The sequence below is a fragment of the Belonocnema kinseyi genome, chromosome 3 (assembly GCF_010883055.1).
Source record: "Belonocnema kinseyi isolate 2016_QV_RU_SX_M_011 chromosome 3, B_treatae_v1, whole genome shotgun sequence".
NCBI lineage: Eukaryota > Metazoa > Arthropoda > Insecta > Hymenoptera > Cynipidae > Belonocnema > Belonocnema kinseyi.
The window spans coordinates 11,139,475-11,151,334 of NC_046659.1; the positions used below are offsets into that span (position 1 = coordinate 11,139,475).

The following is an 11,860-nucleotide window of genomic DNA, read 5'->3' on the forward strand; positions in this document are numbered from 1 at the left end:
TCTTGTCCCGATATCAAGGGATCTGAGCTCGTTCTTCGTCCATGGAACTACTCCGAATGAATAGAGTAGTACCGGGACGGCAAGCATGTTCGTTGCAGATACCTTGTTCCTCGCTGACTGTTCGGGAGACCAAATCTGTTGGATGAGACGTTTGTATCTGCTTCGGAGAGTATCCTTTATAGATGTCACATCCTGAATGCGGCTCTTTGGCACGCCCAGGTATGTATAAGTCTCTCCAGCGCAAAGGTGTCGTATAGCACTTCTATCAACGAGCTCAGGATCTTCAGGGATGCCATTAAGTTTTCCTCGCAAAAGACACCTCTCGGAAAGATGACCTTGTTAGTTGTCACACGATTTTTTCCAGATAAGATAGTAAATCTGTTTTTCCAAAGCGGCATCAATCTCTCTATGCACCTAACCATTTGCGGATTAACCTTTAAGCTTTCTAAAAGACAGATGATAAGTCTATGGGAGGTCGAATCGAAAGCTTTCCGATATTCAATCCAGGCCATCGATAGGTTAAGCTGGTAGAATGCTGCATCTTTGCAGACACATCTATCGATGAGCAGGTTCTCCCGATATCCGGCTACGCTTTTCTTTGAGCCTGGTTCGTACATTTCTTCCCACACAGGTTCAATTGTCCGAACAATCCTATCATTTTGGATAGCTGTGAGTATCTTATAAAGTGTGTTCAGACAAGTTATTGACCTGTAATTCTTCGGGTCAGCTAAGTTGCCTATTTTCGGCAAGAGTATTGTGCCCTCTTCCACCAACGACTCCGGAATCGGTTCTTCCGACTTCAAATATGAGGTGAAAATACGGGCTAAATGCTGATGGGTTGAAGAAAACAGATTCTCCGGAAAAATGTCCACGAAGCTCGTCATCCATTTCAGCCAGGTCTTTAGGTTTGAGAGAAACCTTGGTGTTGATGTTTCTCTGTGGTAGAGTAGGCGTTCCGGTTACATAGCCCCTTTTTCGTAGTAGTTCACCATGGTTTCGCAGACGTTGCTGCGAAAAGTGCGATAGCTCCGGGTGTTTCTCGCACCACAGAGCATGCAGCCGTGCCATGTAACCTCTTTCAGGGGCCACACTCGCATCGTAGCCCTGTAGCAAGTCGTGATTCAGTCGCTCCGTCCAAACAAAGGTCACGTGATCCCGCTGATCCATCGCATTGAATCCATTTTCATTGGCTTCCCCAGCTCTAGATTGGTCGGCATTGTTGGCCGATCCATTGTCGGGAGCCCTGCGCGTTCTGTTGTTTTGAACCACACTTACTACCACTATGTTTGGTGTTGTCATTGTTGTTCCCACATGAAGCTAGGGAAAGGGGTTCGTCCATCCTTGTAGAGCCCCGCATGCAAGGATAAGGCTACGTACTCTGAGAGGTCGCCCGCTATCCCAGTCACCGTTCTAGACACCTCACCCAGGTGCCATTCGGCTTTCGGCACGGTTTTCACACCTCCGCTTGGGGGTTAATTCCTTCGGGACCACCCCTGGACAATTGTCCGCGACTGCCTATTTATTTTTGTAACCATATTCAGCAGAAACCCTTGGTACAGGGACCCTCTATCCGCAACCCGAGGACGCGTTCGGTGGCTTTGATTGACTAGCGGTATTTCGACTGGTTGTTTTGTTCGTACTCCGATTTTTAGTATTCGATCGAAAGGCTTAATTTCCTTCCTAAAGTCTCTCTTGGCTTCTATTGATTCAAGGTCAATAAATGGTATGGACTTTATGAGGTCGGATATCACAACAATGGTTGTTGTGTCGAAACGATACTTGCGCTTGTTCCTCCCTTAGGTATGGGCGGCCTATAATGCCATCAGCCGATATGAGAAAGGTGTTTTCTACGACGTGGAACTCAACTGACTCGCCAAGAATGGTGAGTCGCACTATGCCAAGCGTTTCGACTAAATCAGTCGTGATTCCAGAGACTCTAATAGGATCATCTCCTATGATTAGCATATCTTGTAAAGCTCTAAGTTTTATTAGGTTAACATCGGACCCTGGGTCTACCAGAAAATGAGTTTCCGAGTACCTAAGCTCTGGAGAAGTTAGTCCAACAATTTGTGAGTCTTCTTTAATTCTCGACTAGCTCTGAGAACTCGCTGTTGCGTCCATACGGCGGGTCTGCTTGTAGTTTAAAGAAGGCTTCGGTGAGATGGGCCTGGATAATTTCGAAGAGCCTGGAGCCTGTCCGCTAATATCTACTGCTCCTTTTGTGTTATCATGAGGATAAGTTCGAAGGGGGGGGGGGGGGTATGTTAGTGGATAGGGATAACCGTAGCCTGGACGGAATGGATTTTGAAAAAGGTAAGCAAGGGGATATGGAGGGTTGTAGGCTGGATGAGTTGGGGTGTAAAAGGGCTATTGAGTTGGTAGAGTTGGACTGCTGTGCGAGGCGTTTGTCGCACTATTTATCCTCTCCATTCGCCTTTGTTTTTGAATCCCGTCAATTTGTCTTGAGTAGGGATTAGGTGATCTTGCACGCTTTGGACTTGTTTCCTCATATTGCGATAAATGGTAGGTAGAGACCGAAGTTGTCTTTGCTTTATCGGCATATCGTTGCCTCTCCTCGACATGTAACGCGTGCTCGTATGCCTCATGCAAATCTTTGAGGTTGCGGGTATCCACGAAAGTAGCCATTTCATTGGGGGAGTCCTCTGATGTAGGCGTCTAAAGCGCAGTCGGTTCCCGGTTTCATCATCATTGTTATATTATCCGTTAGTGACGTGTATTTCTCGTCTAAGGAATGCTTTGCTCCACTAAGTAATCCTAAGGTGCGATCATAATAGTCGCTAACGATTTCTGTTTACTTTATTCCCCGATTCACTATCGATTCGAAGTACGATTGGTACTTCTTTGTGGGTGCGAATCGTTTCTTTAAGTGGTTAATCAAGTCTTGGACTTTATTGAAGGTTTTATCTCGCACGCGTTCTCTAGCAATTCCTTTCAGCTTGCTAAGGACTATTTTTACAAAGGACGGTTCGGAGGCTTCGTTCACGTAGACCGACCCGTTTGCCACATCCTAAATAAAGTCCTTTAGAGGAGGATTTTTGCCGTCAAAAGTAGGGATATGGAAGGTGCATTGCTGCAGGGTCATCCCCTCCAGTGCAGATGTTATCGCCTTACTCATGTCCATTGTTGGGGCTCCGGTATTTTTACTTGATATATTTGGACTTATACCGCTGAGATGGCGGGCAGTTTTATTTGAATCTGCGCTCGACCTGGCGCCACCGTTCGGCATTGTTTACCTTCTAGCTTCGAACTGGGTTCACGTAAAATAGTCGGTGAGACGGTCTTCAGTTAATTTTAGGTAACCCGTTTTCGTTTTCTTACCTTAATTCACGAAAATAACTTTCTTAGCGTACAAGGATTTAAAAACAATTTCTAATATTATCGGAAAATAGGGAGAGCGAGCCTGCATTTATCTTTTAATTAGTAACCCATTGGACCTCTCCTCTTACCTATTGTAAGTGTCTTGAAAAAAAAAGAAATAGGGTCGAAAGTACGTTATGTCGAATTTCAAGTTTTATGGAAAGAAAGGTACAATCTGATCGCACTACATATAGGCTACCTTTGGAGAGCTCTTAGTGTGACCTTTTGTGCGCAAGACATTTGTAACACCCACTGGGTTCGTCATGCACTTTAATAAGATTGGTGCGCAACTTTCGATTTCCAATCAATTGGTTCTAAATTTTCTCTTTCTTTTAAAGAAATATTGTCATTTGTCTTTAAGTCCGCAATCCCTCGTTATTCTCTATCTCTCTCCTATCCCTACCCGGTAGTCAAGAGAGGTCCCAAGAATTCGATTGTATCAAATCTTCTAATCCTTAGAGAACCTGACGAACCACCTTTTTTTATTTATTTTTTTTATTGATGTTCTAACTCTGAAGCCTTCGAGTTTGATTCGTTCGTCCGCAATTTCTTGCGATCTAACTTTTGTTGGGCGTTATCCAGGAAAGTGTTAAATAAACAATCGAAATCGCAGGGGCTCTCGATCTCTGTGAAGATATCTTCTTCTTTCGGAGGTGGGGGATCTACGAACCATATGTTCACGGGGATGCTAATTATTTCCCCTGTGGTTTGGACTACTTCCTTTACTTCGTGGAAAAGTAATTTGTCAGCCAGGAAACTCTCTGCTAGTAATTGCTGTTTGAGCAGTTCTTAGCGCCCTTTTACCAGTCTCCCTCCCCTAGGTTTAAACTTTTTTTCCGTTTTGAGTCATCCATTTTATTTGCTACTCATGTTGGAAAATAATAAAAGCTAAAATAATCTCCCTCTTTAATCCTCAGACGAAATTTATTCTAATAAGAGAATTTTCCTTGATTATTATTGAATAAATAAAAGCCGGAGAATTTTCTTTGATTCTGAATCAGAGGCAGATTAGTTAAACTTTATTCAAAATCAATTAGATCACATGAAAATATTCAGTTGCTGAATTTCCAAAATTTGTGCAACTAAGATTTCCTGTCAAGCACGTGTAGTGTTGCTAAGTCACTAAGGTAAAAAGATCTGAATAATTGTTTGAATCAGAATTCCAGTAATTATTCGTCTGATTTAGAATTTTTAAATGGTAGGCTCTTCTTGTATTTTAGTGAGTTTCGAAATCAAATTGGTTCTTGATAAAAATATTAGGCTAATTGATTTTGAGAAGGAATGGGTGAAGTTACTGTCAGTATTACCAATATTTTTGGAATTTTTATTTTCATTATGTGATTTGAAATTTTGAAATTTCGGTGGCTAACCGAAAGTAATTAATTTTATTCTTATGGATTTTCAATATTTATTAACAATTGACATTGTTAATTACCATTTAGTGGCCTTGCGGATCGCTGAGAGTATCCGGCGAGCATGAGTGACAAGAGGTGGCATGAGTTCGTAGGCGAGGAAGGAGGTGAGTATCGTTACGATTTTCCAGCCGGTGCGTGGCGTAATTAACGAAGTCTCTGTTCACCGCTCTTTTCTCTCCCCCTCTCGTTGGACCCTATGAAGTTCGCATAGGAACGTCAACGGCCTCGGTCACGGTTCAGCATACGTATAAGGCGTTGGTTCTGTGATAGTGAGCAATAATCAATTTGAATTGCGCACCCCCACAGAGTCCACAGTAACACAATGAATTAGTGTCATCACGTGCTCATTCCAGCAAAAAAAGATAATTTTCTACCAAATCGTTGCATTTTCAACAAAAAGATTAATTATCTACAAAAAAGACGACTTTTAAACAAAAAATATGATTTTTTAAACAAATTGTTGCATTTTTACCAAATCGTTAAAATTTCAACAAACATGATTAAGATGTACCCAAATTACTGTAATAACGTTCGAATCTTTAGCTCATGTAACTTATGGTGACGAGAAATCATTTGAGGCTTAATACAATTTTAATGTGCCGTTTTAAACGCTGGAAGCATTTAAAGAGTTTGATAATAAAATAAAAACTGACGAAGAATGTTGCAAAAGGTTTTTGGAAGTTTTCCTTTTTAGAATCCAATTATTGTTACATTGCATGCAAATTTTTCATATACCACTAGTTTTAGTGTTCTTTATACAAATATTTACAGAAGGTCTCATTGCGCTTACTCTACGATAATCAGAAAGTCTGTTAGCTCGATGATAAAGAAATATTTGTCGAGAGATCTTGCGATGCAGTTTATGGCAATGAAAACGGTCCAACGAAAGAACTTTTCAAAGAGTGCCACCTGTGTTCACGTATCACGGGTAAGGAAATTTTAAATACGTATTTAATTTTATCACTGTTAATAATATTTTACTTTTAGAATTAATTTATAAAAAATTCTTTGCAGATTTGATTTCTGAACGATACAAAATATATGAGGAAGATACACTGGTATACATCGGTTCAGTGTTGAGCAACGCGAAAGATTGGGATGGAAACAGAAAGATTAAAGTGAACCACTGACACGTTTGACTTTTTTCAAAAATATTTATATACAGTTTATTATTAAATACGTTACAAGTATATTTATTGAGGCGAAAGATGACAAAGACTTTCAAAATCTCTGAAAAATGATAATTGTTTTGAAATATTTTGGTAATCAATTTTAATATTCTTAATTGTTTACTTTTGTATTAAATAATATTTTTATAAATTAAAACTGACTAGGGCTATTCCGAAATTTCTGCATAGATAGTTCAGTTTTTAATTGTAAATATGAATCCTGAATAAACAAATTTTACTTACAGCATAGTTCAACTTTCATTCAAATGACCGACCAAGAAGGAAAAGAAGAATACATTTCAATGGGCAGTTAGATGGAAAGGAATAAAGTAAGAAGAAGTCAAAGAGTATAAATATTTGGGATATATCTTGCAAACGAATGGAGATCATACAGCTCATATAAGAGAAAGGATAAACAAAAGCAGCAGGGGTAATGAAACAGATATGGGGAATACGAAAAAGAAGGTTTAAAAAAAATTGGAGAAGGAGAATGTGGTTATTTGATACGCTGGTATGGCCGGTATTAGATTATGGAGCAGAGATATGAGGATGGAAAGAAAGGAAAGATATTGAGAGTTTACAAGAAAGATATATAAGGTGGACACTAGGTGCAGACTAGAGGACGCCAGGATATATGGTGGAGAAGAAGCGTAAAGGGATAAGTTAAGTATTAGAGCGGGAAAGAGGGCATGGAAATTTGAGACAAAGCTGAGGGAGGGAAAGGGAGGGGAGTTGGCGAGAAAGTGTTTGATGGAGGTAGCAGAGAGGAGAGGGAGGGCGATTGAATTATCGAGATGGGAAGAAGAAAGGAGGGAGTTCTCTAATAATAGAGAAATAGAAGACGGGACTGGAGTAAACTATGAAGAATTGAAAAAAAGGGAGAGGGAAAGGCAATTAATAGAAAGATGTGGGGCGAGTGAATGGTATAAGATGATAAAAAAGGAAGGGGTGCCAAAGTATTTAGAAAAGGGATAGAGAGAAGGTGGACCAGAATAGCAAGATTTAGACTGGGAAACGAGGTAAGGGAGGGGATGTACTGCGAAAAAGAAGAGAACAGAAAGTGTAGAATATGTGAATGGGAAAAGGAAACATGGGAGCATGTATGGGAAGGGTGTAGGAGAGAAATGGAAGATAAAGGAAGCTGGCAAGAAAATGTGGTTAAGATTCTAGGGGAAGATGGATTAGGAGAAGAATGAATGAAGGAGTTGGAGGGTGCTAGAGGAGCAAATGAGGGAGAATGAAAGAATGCACGTGAAAAAGGTAAATGGAGGTATACAAAAGTGAAAGAAAAAGGAAACGGAAGTCGCTTAGATTAGAAGCGTAAAAATTGTAAGTAACGGTGAAGTAAAAATTAAGTAGACTAAGATGTGTTTGCGTTCTCATGCTCTCTCTCTCGCTTGCACTCTCGCTTTCGTTCGCTCAGTCACTCGCTTGCTAATAAGTCCTAAATTGCGCTATCGCAGCAAATAGAAATTAGGAACTAGATATAAGACTTTATGTAAATAGTTGTAAGTAATTGTATATATAGAAAGGATAAGATTGCAAAAAAAATATAGGTATAAACGGAAAGATTGTAAGGAAGCGAAGTCATGTAAACCCTTAGGGGACACATTATGAATAAAGAAGAAGAATACATTTCAACCAAGTAAATAAGATTATTAACAAGAAAAACGAATTTTCAAACAAAATAAATGAATTTTCTACCAAAAACTTGAATTTGTAAATAAAAAAGATAAATTGTTAACCAAATAATGAAATTTCTAATTGAAAAAGCTGTTTTTTAAACCAAAAATTGAATAGTTTCATTGTCAGTTCAAGAAATTTATTTTGAACCGAATATGAAACGAATTTTTATTAAAAATAATTACATTTTTAATCAAAGAGATGAATCTTCAACTAAAAAAATGAATTTTCAAGAAAACATTTGAATTTTTGGTAGAAAATATGACTTTTTAACTCCCTTTCCAACTTCTAAAAGTGGTAAAGTTGTTGATGAAAAATAACACCAGGCCACATTTTTTAGGACTACATAATTGATCGTTTCAATTTAAGGATGAACGTGTGAATCAAATAATTTCTTAAAATAGAACTAACCACAGATATAACATTTGGCCTCATTTTCATACTATTTTTAAAGGTTAATTTCAATTTCTGGCATGTATTTTCTCAGATATTCACATTTTATGTGAATCTAGAATTTGTCTAAAAAAATTAGAAAGTCACCACTTTACAATTTTATGTCTTATTGTTTTCCAAACGATGTAGATGATGTATTAAAAATTGTGACTGTGTTACAATATAGACCGTGTTTAAATTCACCCAAAATACTTAAATTTATTAATTATCAATCTATTAACATTTCTTTGATAGGACATTACAAATTATTTCAATTAATCTTAAATTATATATTCACAATCAACAAATGCTTCATAGATTCCCCTGCATTAAGACATGTCGCACGACTCGAGCAAATATCAATCTGACAGAATAAATTGAGCAGATTATTGCTTAGCGTCTCTTTCATTAAGTTTTGAGTTAAACTGCATCACATGTTTGACTTATGGTATTGATTTTTTGTCAGTAAAATATACTGAAATAAAATTATTCAATTTTTATCATAGTACTAGAACTTTTCTTTATGAATTTAAAACAAAAATGTCACCCTGGCGGACACAATGAATTTGCCATTAGAATCTCACGGAGTAATTGGAATAGTTTTTTTGCAGCGTCACAAAAGAAAATAAATACAATACCTGTCATTAACATAGGCTGAAGGCGACGTCAAGCGCATCTTCTTTCAGTAACAGCATACTACTTCAGAGACTATGGATGCGCTTGAAGCCGACTTTAGCAGAAGTTATGCCATTTTTTAAAAAGTTTTAACGCTGAAAAAAGCAATTGCAATTACTCCGTGACACTCTAATGGGAAATTTAACGTAAAATCCGAATTTCAACAAGTTAAATGTTTTTCTTGCTGTTTTTTTTTGCATGATATGGAAGGGATACTAGGTGGATACTGCATTCCATACAAGTAAGAAGATGACGGATGTAAGATTTCTGTACATTTAGTAATGATTACACTGGTCTCCAAAAAATATTTTTTTTCTCTCCTTCGTATTTTGATGGATGAAAATATAATATTTAGTGCTTCCAAATAGAAATTCAACAAAAGAAAATATGTAACACATATAATTTTCATGTAATGTTTATTCTTTTTCTTTGAATGCTATTTTTAAACAAATAAGTTGAAATCAAATACTTATAATGTTATAATGATAATAATATTTACAAACAGGTAATAAAGTGCAACAGTTTAAGCAGAATAAACGTTAGCATGTCTATTTAATAATATAATTTCATCTACTTTGTAGTTTTTTTCCTTTACATATGATCAATTGGAGTTTCATGTCTAATTGACCAACAAAAATCAGCAAGCATTCCTTCAGACCTTTTTCCATTGTAGCGTCTCTCCATATGCAGCAGGTCTTGGTGAAACCTTTCACCATGTTCATCTGATACAGCACCAAGATTTTCAGTGAAGAAATCTAAGTGTGAGCCCAAAAAATGAATTTGAAGAGCCATGTTGAATTTGAGAGCTTTATAAGCAGGAAGAAGTTCTTGAATGACTTTCTGGGAATTGTCAGGTTTTTTGTTTCCAAGATAGCGTAGAAAAGGCAAAACGGGATCAACTGGCCTTCGACTGGGTAACTGTTCAGTTTGAACGTTTTTTGAAAGAATTTTAGTCCAGTAATCCTTTGACATTTCTGTACGATGATCTGCTTGCGCTCACGCAGTATGTTCTCAATGGATTGAATGATCAGACAAGACGCTCTCGAGAAATTGACGTTCACAGACTAGTATCGTGAGTGCTATCAAGCTTTTGCCTTAAAGTTGTTTGAAAGATCACGGCTCAAACTCTCTCTGGTGAAAGGTCTTTCGTGCTTGAACTCTGATTATAACGAATTTGTTCGAAAGAAACTACGAAAGAGCAGATGCGCTCCTTCGAACGAACGTCAATGCGCTTTAGAATTATGGAACGAGACGTAGTGATATAGTATACAGGATACTCAAAAATATTAAAATGTGATAGATTTTCTTTAGGTATTATTAAGTCTCTCTCTTTCTGCTAGGTTCTCCTGCATTCATATTCCACGGCCTTTTAACTTACCACACGTTCGGAGAATTTCAGACACATCTTCTCCCTTAGATTTTTTGTTTTTTAATTTGTAGTACCTTATATGTCTAGGCAGCTACATGTCTCATCCCACTGATGATCTCGTTCTCAACTCATTTTAATTTCAAGTCAATTTTGACACAAAAGCTTAATTTATTTTGTGGATATCTTTCATCTAACCATGAGCTTAAAGTTTAAATATGATAAAAGTGTTCGATTTGTCAGGATAATTTAAAGTATGAATTATTTATTGATTGATTTAAAGAACAATGACATTTTTGGGCCCCCCGCGTGCAGCTTTAAAATATATAGACGTATTCTTCTCCTTAACACAAGAAATTTTTTCCATAGGACCGACGTTTTAGAACGTGTCAGTAGTGAGCTACAGCCTTCTAATGTAAGAAAACACGCATTTTTGAAGTACAGGTATACAAGATTTAGTTATAAGCACAAATCTAGGTATTGCCGAAGGAATTTGGTTCCTTAAATCCGAATGTGACCTTAAAATTGCTCTATCACATGATATTTTTTAAATATTCTAACTTAAAGGGCTAAAAAAATCGTTTTATTTTATTGTGTTCGGGGTTGTATTTTATGTGGTGACCCGAAATTATTTTTTCCCAACCCAATATATTGAATAATTGTGCCTAATCATTATTTTCATCATCAGAGCTCTCAATGCTACGAAAAAATTCGTTCAATGTTTTCCCTGGAAGTACAACATTTTTAATTGTATGGCCATATCCTAAATACCATAGAATGGTCATGACGTGCGCACAACATACAACGGTTCGGGCTCCGCTCTTACATGAGCAATAGTATTCTTTGATAGAGTCAACACCTCCAATCTTTTTTGCAAGAACATGGACATAGTAGCGTGTATTATTTTTATGTCGAGGCTGAATTCGAAAACGAACAAACAATAAATCTTTAATATTAATATTGTATCTGGAAGAAAGGGCCCATCGGTGTTTTTAATTACTTCGATTATATATTTACCGTTACTATGGAGATGTTCAGCGTAATACGATCTTGCTTGTTTTATTTGATATCTTCTAAGGGCAAAAATATACAAATTTTGTTCAGAAAGTCTAGGAAGCCCTTCCAATTTTGCTGCATCAAGGAGAACGAAGTTCATAGATCGCCGATTCAAGTTCTCGGCTTTGATAATATCACACAGATTGTTAGGGCAGTTTTTTCTAGTATTCATTCTGACGAAGATTTGATTTATTTATTGTTCATTGCCCTCGTCCGATGTTAAACGCTGGTTGTAAGCATTGTACAATGATGCAGCAATCCGGAAATAATCCACTAAATGTGATATGGATCGATTCAGGAATACATTGTTAAAGTACCGAAAACACGTTTTCATATGGCCATTAAAAACTTCTATAGAAAATCGAAATCGCAATTTATTACCATTGAACCAACCAAGCTGAGTTTCTCCTTCAGGCATCGACTCAGGCATTTTCACAATAAAACCTTGTTTCTCGAGGTGTGCCTTAACATCGCGAAACCCCCTGTCGAGAAGAAATATGTCCCCAGTATGAAACTTCTGACGCACTTGTATTTCTTTTTGCAATATTTCAGCCATAATTGTTGCGTCATTTTGAGTAGCAGGATAAGGGCCAAAAACGTCTACAATATAGCCGTTGGAGGTAACACATATGAGAGGTTTTACCAGAGACCGTTTTTTTGCGAAGAGAATGTCATCTTTTGAAAAG

At 37.5% G+C, this 11,860-nt stretch overlaps 1 protein-coding gene and 1 long non-coding RNA gene across 2 annotated transcripts in view; both read left to right on the forward strand.

Moving 5' to 3' along the window:
• The window catches only part of LOC117169647 (ragulator complex protein LAMTOR1), a 134,355-nt gene that overhangs the window by 118,337 nt on the left and 4,158 nt on the right, over window positions 1–11,860 (forward strand). The window lies entirely within an intron of this gene.
• LOC117169648 lies at window positions 5,571–6,368 on the forward strand. The gene is made up of 3 exons (XR_004466695.1): window positions 5,571–5,721; window positions 5,808–6,055; window positions 6,208–6,368. It is a non-coding gene; the product is annotated as an uncharacterized LOC117169648 (long non-coding RNA).